Genomic DNA, 7,912 nt, shown 5'->3' with positions numbered 1-7,912 from the left:
ACACGTGATTCAGTCCACGATACAGGCAGTTTAGGGGATTCAGATTCCAGGTATCTAGAGTATCTAGTATCTTGAGTGTTTTTAATGTTTTTAGGAAATTCAGGGTTTCTACCACAGGTATCTCAATGTCAGAGCTCCTTTCCAGTGGCGTTTCAGCGATCAAATAGGGCAAAATAAGGTTAATTGGGCTGTGAGGTGCATCACTCTACACTGATGCACTGATACATACCATGCACACACCTAACATGCAACATCTAATCTCACAAGAGGACAAACTGAAGCAGTAGTGCATGTGAGCTATTTGGATGAATATGTACTTGTGTTAACCAAAGCTGCTTTTCAGACCGAAATGAAGAAAATGGGACAAACAGGGATATATACATAGAAGAATGAAACTAAACTACCAACCAGAAGGAGAGAGGATTTCAAACTCTAATGCCTTGATGAAGGGTCAGGGGAAAGTCAGCATGATTAAAAAAGATTAACAAATAACAAATAGCTTTAAGACCAAGGCATTCCTAATCACAAGTTTATTGATCTTGTGTATGTTGCCTCTCTTATTCTACTAGCAAAAAAGTTGAAGGAATTGAACCTTTTTTGTCTTAAACAGAGAAAAGTGTGAGGGGACATGATCCAAGTATTCAGAATCCTCCAGTGCATGAACAAGGGTCACTTTGTAGAAAGTTGTGGGAGCATGGAAGAATGTATCCAGTCATGATGTTGAAGCCCATACCCTGACTTCCTTCAAGAAATGGCTCAGTGAAATCCTTGGATCATTGAGCTACTTACTATCAAATATGCTTAAAAGGCCAAATGGCCATTTCTCACTTGTAACTATTCTTGTGTTTACCAATAGTCAACCACAGAGGAGCCACCAATGCCTCTTTAAGGCTAAGCATTATATCGTAAAATATCACTGTAAGCCAACGAGTCAAATAAGAAAGTATAAAAATCGAGAATAAGACATCTTTACAGTTACCAGGAAAGAACAGTGGTTTTCTGATCTTATCATTTTACATAATTTCCCTTGTGTGTGGGCGAGTTTTAATTTACAAAAACAGGATGGATGGCTTTGAATATTCCTGTGAATCTACATTGAACTTGGTCAAGTGGCTTTTGAGAGTGCCTAAATCAACATAGAGTCCTTCAGGCAGCTTAAAGTACAGCCAATAGGATGATTAGCACCAAAACTAAAGAGAATATTCTGTGTTAGAGTGCTCGTTATAAATAGGAAATTAAGAGCATACTCAGATAACTACTGCCTTTTTGATACTACAATTTTCTTTTCAACTGATAAGTTTCACGCTTTCAGTAGGAACAGAAGCAATTTGTCACAAACTAAGATTTTTTCTCCACTTTTAAACTACTGTACATAAATTAAACATGTGAATCCAGCTAACAGGTTTGTGAGCTGAAGAAAAAAATTGTTCCGGCTTACAAACAAATGATCCTTTCTTATTACAATGAGTAATAACAGCAGTGCAGAAAATATTAAGAAAAAAACTACCCAAATGATAACAGCCTGAAAAAAACATTAACGGAGAGGGGATAAGCAATAATGTGAGATCACTGCATGATTTTGTAAGATGACTTTTAATCCTGTAGCACCATTTGTGATGACAGAAGGCACTGAGAAGCTGTCTTGAGTAACAATGCCTCTATAAAATGGCCATAAGTCATTTGTACAGAGTTTTTATATCCTCTCTGAACTTTGCCAAACTTGCATCAACAAAGTTAAGAACATATTAAAAATGTACAACACATGGAAGGGTGTTTTTATCCGTAGCTGCGGGGCAGATTATGTCAATAGATTGTGAGGGGCAAATGAGAAGTGTAGCTGTATCCCTTAAAACATACGTGGATAATGAGGTTCATGGCTCTTTTTATAAAGCCTTCCAAATCAATAGCACTTACCCTGCCATGTACTAAACATACTATAATTGGGGGTATGGGGCTGGAGCACTAGAATAAAGCTTTAAGGATTAGAACTAGTGACCCCACTAGTCACTAGTAAGCCTTGATAACATTGAATATTCTGAAGGAGTACAGTAAAGATCATTCACTGAGAATACCATTCAAGTTTATTGCACAGGTATTCACAGTGAAGTAAATCAGACACCTGCATGGCTTTAATCCTTGACTAAACAAAGTAGGGCAAGTTTGATTAATAAATAGTATACTCCTATTTCCACATAAACAAGAAAATCTTCAAAACACATTCGTGGATTAAATAAAGGCTACATGCACTCCCATCCACCCTGTGAGATCCGTAAATGTAACTCAGATGGACTCGGCTATCAAAGCAGATCAGCAGACATGGTGTAAAGGTCACTCCCCAGACTGTGCAATACCAAACCATGACAGACTGTTGTGATAACAAGAAATGTCATCATAAACAATACTGGAAAAACATTATGAACAAGCAGATACTGGTGCCATCTTATCAGGTGCCCTTAATTGATCTACAGATTTCAAATTATGTTTAATTTATTATGGGCTCTGCACAATAAAACAGCTCAACTACTGTGTAATACACATATAGTACATACCAAACCAAAAGGAGTATTTCACAGTTGGCTGCACACTACAAATCTATACACCATTAAAAATAATACATTGTGCAAAGGGAGCCACAATCTTAGCAATGCCTCTTCCTTCCAATGAACTACAAAAGACAAACAAAGGTAAAAAAAATGCATTTCAAACATTTCCTCCTCCTAAAACTGGACACCTTTCATGCACAGGGATATTAAATGTTGTTAAGTGTTGAAACAGCTTTACCCTGCTTTTAAGGCTTTAATTTAAAAGCAGGGGGGGGGGACTGGAAACTGGGGAGTTGGGCGCTTAATCAATCACTGCAGAATGAAAATGCATGTGTGCCACATAATGTGATTGTTCTCATTGTCCTGTTAAAAATTATTCCCATGTGCGGCATCTGCCCTTCCCCTTCCTACACACATACAATATTTATGAATTAGCAGGCTCTGGCTCCACTGCAGACACAGAGAGTAAGGCAAGAAGCGAGTTCTGAGCTGGATGTATAAATTACAACCCTATGAGAGACGGTTTGAATGTGATACTCACTCCTACCAGATGAAAAAAGCACAGCAAATAGCACATTCTTTCACCTGTCCCTTCAGGTTCATCTGTAATGCAAAATGACTCCCCAGTCTGGGGCCAGGGAGCGTGCCCTAACTGCCTTTGTAGCAAAGGACACATTTTGGAAAGCAACCAAATCTCTCATTTTACAGGTGTTTTCATTTCAATCCATTGTTTTTACTGGCCTTAAGTAGGGTATTACACAGCACATATTGGAATATATTTTAAAATTGCACAAATAAAAAGATTTTTCAAAAGAGTTTATTATAGGAAGGGAAACTGAAAGGACAGAAGGTTTGGTAAAACCTGAAGTAACATTGAGCTGCAAATAGTATGCTTCAGATTCTCTACTTCAGGTAGATTAAATTGAAGGAGCATAACAGTAAAACAAAGTAGATAAAATGAACAAAGAAAGAATGACCACAGGAGCTCTTAAGAAGCCAGTATTACAGTATTGATTTTAGATTTCATTTTAAGGTAAAATAATTCAGCAACCTTACTCTTTATATTGCACTGCAAAACAGTATTAAATGTGAAAATTAATGTTAAAGAATTTAATTTTGAACAAAAGCTTTTATAATTAACATGTTCCTTTATATTTATGAGGACAAACATCCTCAGATTTCATCTACAGTGGCATTCATAAATGTTAATGCAACTCAAATGGCAAAATTAAAAGCTTGTTGTAGGCTGTAAGAGTATTTAATCAAGAGGCTACTATTTTGTGTGTGAAAGAATGCATGCTGTAATAAATGTAATTTCTTGATCTCCATTTATCATAATAGGAAATTGGAATTGCTTTAGAACAGGTTTGAGATTCTGAGACTAAAGTTAATATTACATTTCCCCTCCATGCAAATAATACCGTAGTACAGTATGTAAAAGAACAGAAGGCAAATATTGGCGAGACAAGTTGAACAGGTAATTCTGCCGACTAACTGCCTGACCCAAAAGATTTTCCTCCAGCTAAAGTTTCAGCATGTTATGCAAACACTTCTCAGGAGGGTTTGTGATAGATCAGTCAGACTTATCTAAATCAGGTTATTAACTAAACTGCATACAAATGCCCCAGATGGAATTGCATGCACACATCATTAGCAAAGAGCATGAGGAATGATTTTCTCCTTGCCTTATTTTTCTGTACCATTGATCATGTCTATGTCAAAGCAAATGAATAAATAATGGTGCTAATTGGAAGACAGGGTTGAATTGCCACATTTTACCAGAGATGAACAATCCATAAAATTGGTGAAGTCCACATCATGGCCACAGGGGTTCCTCAGAAACCTCATCCTGGTTTCTGTAGCATTAAGTGGGCTAGAGAGCCTGTGTTGCTCCCCATAGATTGGACACTTGTCCATTGCAGGTTTTACCCCTAGTAATTTACTGTCTCTCTCTTCCAGAAGAGTAATGAAAACGAAATGGTAGTGAAAATGAAAACTTACAATGCAGTTAGTGCATTTTATCAAGTTAAACAAAATCTAAATAAAAACTGTAATGCTCTGAAAGAATTTGAACATTTTATAATAGTTAAACTCACTACTCTGAGCAATTGGCTCTTTCACAAACAACATCTTGGCTGTTTCATTGTTTAATTACAAATAATGAAAGCAATCCATGTTATGTTTCATAACATTGCATCAGCAAAGCACATTATACTGTAGACTGCAATAAAAAAAAGTTGAGCGATAATCAATATGGCATCTTTGGATATAGTAAAAACGAATTATAACATACTGTAATTAAAAGGGATATAGGGTTCTACTGTATGTGCTAACATTCAGGAGGAGATTAAAAAAAGAATTTGGGCTCTTATAATGACACGATACCACATAAACATTGATGTTAAGGTAGAAAAAGAAATTTTAAAAAAGTTTTTTTAAAGTGAATGCTGAATCAGAATAGGAAAACTACCCCCATATTCTTAAGCGTCAAAATCCAGGTCTTTGAAATACTGTACAATTTGAATTAACCTCATATAATGTTTCCGTTGAAGAGAAAAGCCCCTCTTCTTGAATATTTTGATGTGAAATGGTGTTTATATATAATTTATACATTTATTAAGTACACATAATTGTCAGATGTATACATTTGTCAAGGATGATGAGTGAGATACATTGATAGAATAATAATTCAGCTACAAACAATGACTGAGGAAAAGGCATTCTTTTTGTCACATTCACAGAAAGGAGAACCTTGAATGTGGCTGAGATTACATTTTCTTAGTGGCACACAATTCACATCTGACTCTTTGGGAGAATAACTCTCTTCGGTGTCCTCCTCCATTCTGCACTCTCATGTCTTTTTAAATATCTCTGCAGTTTTGCCAGCCCAGATTCAGTATTTTTCTACTGGTAAGACTTTCAAATCCTAACAGGCCCTAAAGGGTTAAAGGATCTAAATCCTGTTAAAGAGATGAAAAAAAGCAAATAAAAGCATTAAATACAAGGCTTTCAAGTGATTCAAATGGTATTAAGGGGGGTGCGTACACTGGCGACACATAAAGAGCCTAAGGCACTTCAGATGGAGCCTTTCCCCCTGAAGACAAATCAAATGGAAATTGTACTTGGATAAGTGATGTACTGCAAGGTTTTGAATTTTTTGCATGCAGTACTGTTTGACATTTTACAAAGTGGAGACTTTCTTGGTATTTCACAGGTAAATTATTTTAATATTTCTAACATCTTTAATTAGATTAATCCCATTATCCTTGACACCGGAATTTTCAGAGCTCATTGTAATTACAGCCGTGGCACTAAGTAAAACATGCTTTGACAGGGGGTGAAGAACTTGTCTCATTGTACAGCAGGTGTGAGCCACCTGCCTCAGTTAGCATTCTGGTCTCCTCATCAACCAGCTATTTCCCTTTCTGGAGAGAGTCCATATCTAAAATTGTCTTGGGTACTGAAAAAAATATTGCTTTATATGTACCAGAAACTACAAATTCATTCTGAAAATATGTATTTCATGACTAAAATGGCAGCATATGTATTATAATATCTTCGAATGATTCAAATACATTCATTTTTTACAAATGCAGATTACAAAACAACTGTTATGGATTTTTGTTATTGTTCATATGAAATCATGTTTATGAATTTGCAGGTAAATGGACCAGAGTAAGAAAAAAAAAACAGGAAAGGGAAGATCTGCAACACTATTTAAAATCACATTCAAGCACAATTCTGGATTTTGGAAAAGTAATGTTTTTCTTTGCAAACTCCATTTCATTAACTCATTTCAACCCACCCGATAGCTGACTTTCCACTGGGCAGAAGCATGAAACTTCTGTCAAACACAAATACACCACTGAGCACTTAACCATGAAGATGGTTAATTGTATACTGTATGTAATGGTTATTAAATCTGAGGAACAGTTGACCAGTGCTCATTATGTTCAGATTAAAGCTTCATATTTTAGGTTTCAGTTTCTAAATACAGTACATGTTGCATGTTTGCTTCTATTTAAAATAGAATAAATAAAAAAAACTTGACACATATTACACAGACTTAATTACAGAGACTGACATACAGTAAAGCACACTGATGGCATTTGACACAAGAAGGTATGAGTTTAAAAAAACTGCCCGTGTTCTCGAAATTTCCTGTGAACATGTTTCATGACTCATCTATTTCAAATGGCCGACATTACCAAGCTGATTACTGGGAAAGAATATAAAGCATTCTTGTCTCCCTTCCTTGTCTTACAGTATATTGCAAATTGTCAGAAATGAGAAAAGGGAGGGAAAAATTCTGAAAGCCAATAGGTGATCCCCTTATTTTGGAAGCAGAGAAGGAGCAATATGTAATTTCTTTTTATCCAGAACTAGTGGACCGTTATGGAATTTCTGTAATAAAATCAAAGTTTAAACTTTACCTTGACATTTTTATCATTAACATTATTTAATTTTGGTGTTCTATTTCCATCCGGTAGCTTACTGTATGTCTCTTCTTCATGGACTTTATCGAATCAAGGAGGATGCCATTAAACAAACGTAGTTCTAAAGAAATTATTTATCATTTCCTTGTAACCGATTCTATAGTTGGATTTTAACAGATTAAAGGTTTCCTTTTTATGTGTTCACATTCCCCATGCATTGATCTGGATGACACACTGAGTAAAAATCCAATATGGTTATCTATCCTTTTTCTTCAAGGAAAGATAGGGATTTGCCATATTGATAACACACAGGAAATCATGACACAGGGTGATTGGCAGAGTATGATCAATTTATTGCCCAGGGTATAAAGCGACAGGAAAGAAAGAATGCCATGGTTAATGTAAAGCAGATGGTACCTACCTGGAGCTTCAGAAAGTCATTAGCAAGGAAAAATTATGCAGCATCTGCCACATTGGCCCCAGTTTAATACATGAGCCTTGATTGTATGATTTACAAAACACTGGATTGAAAAATGCCTATGAGCAGCTAGATAAGAAATGAAGTCTAATGTTTATAAAAGTGCATTTGGAAACAGGGATTGTGAATTTCTGAATGTATAGTACTGTACATCTACTAGTTCAGGTGGGTAGCTGCGTCAGCATTCGTAGGCTGGAAAGGAACAAGTAATAGATTTATTCCATGCTGAAAAGATTAGAAAGAAAACACAACGTTTCGGCCATGGAGTGCTTTTTTGGGTGTAAGAGTGTAAGGTATAGCTCACACCCGAAGAAGGCTCCACAGCCTAAAACGCTGTGTTTTCTTTCTTCTCTTTTCAGCATGGAATAAATCTATTACTTGGTCCTGTACATATACCGTATATATTTTTTAAATAGATCTGTTCGTCATTTTTGCTATACCCATGATGTTTCATG

This window comes from Lepisosteus oculatus, chromosome 5, assembly GCF_040954835.1.
Source record: "Lepisosteus oculatus isolate fLepOcu1 chromosome 5, fLepOcu1.hap2, whole genome shotgun sequence".
NCBI classification, from domain to species: Eukaryota; Metazoa; Chordata; class Actinopteri; order Semionotiformes; family Lepisosteidae; genus Lepisosteus; species Lepisosteus oculatus.
Note: the sequence above shows the minus strand (reverse complement) of the source record.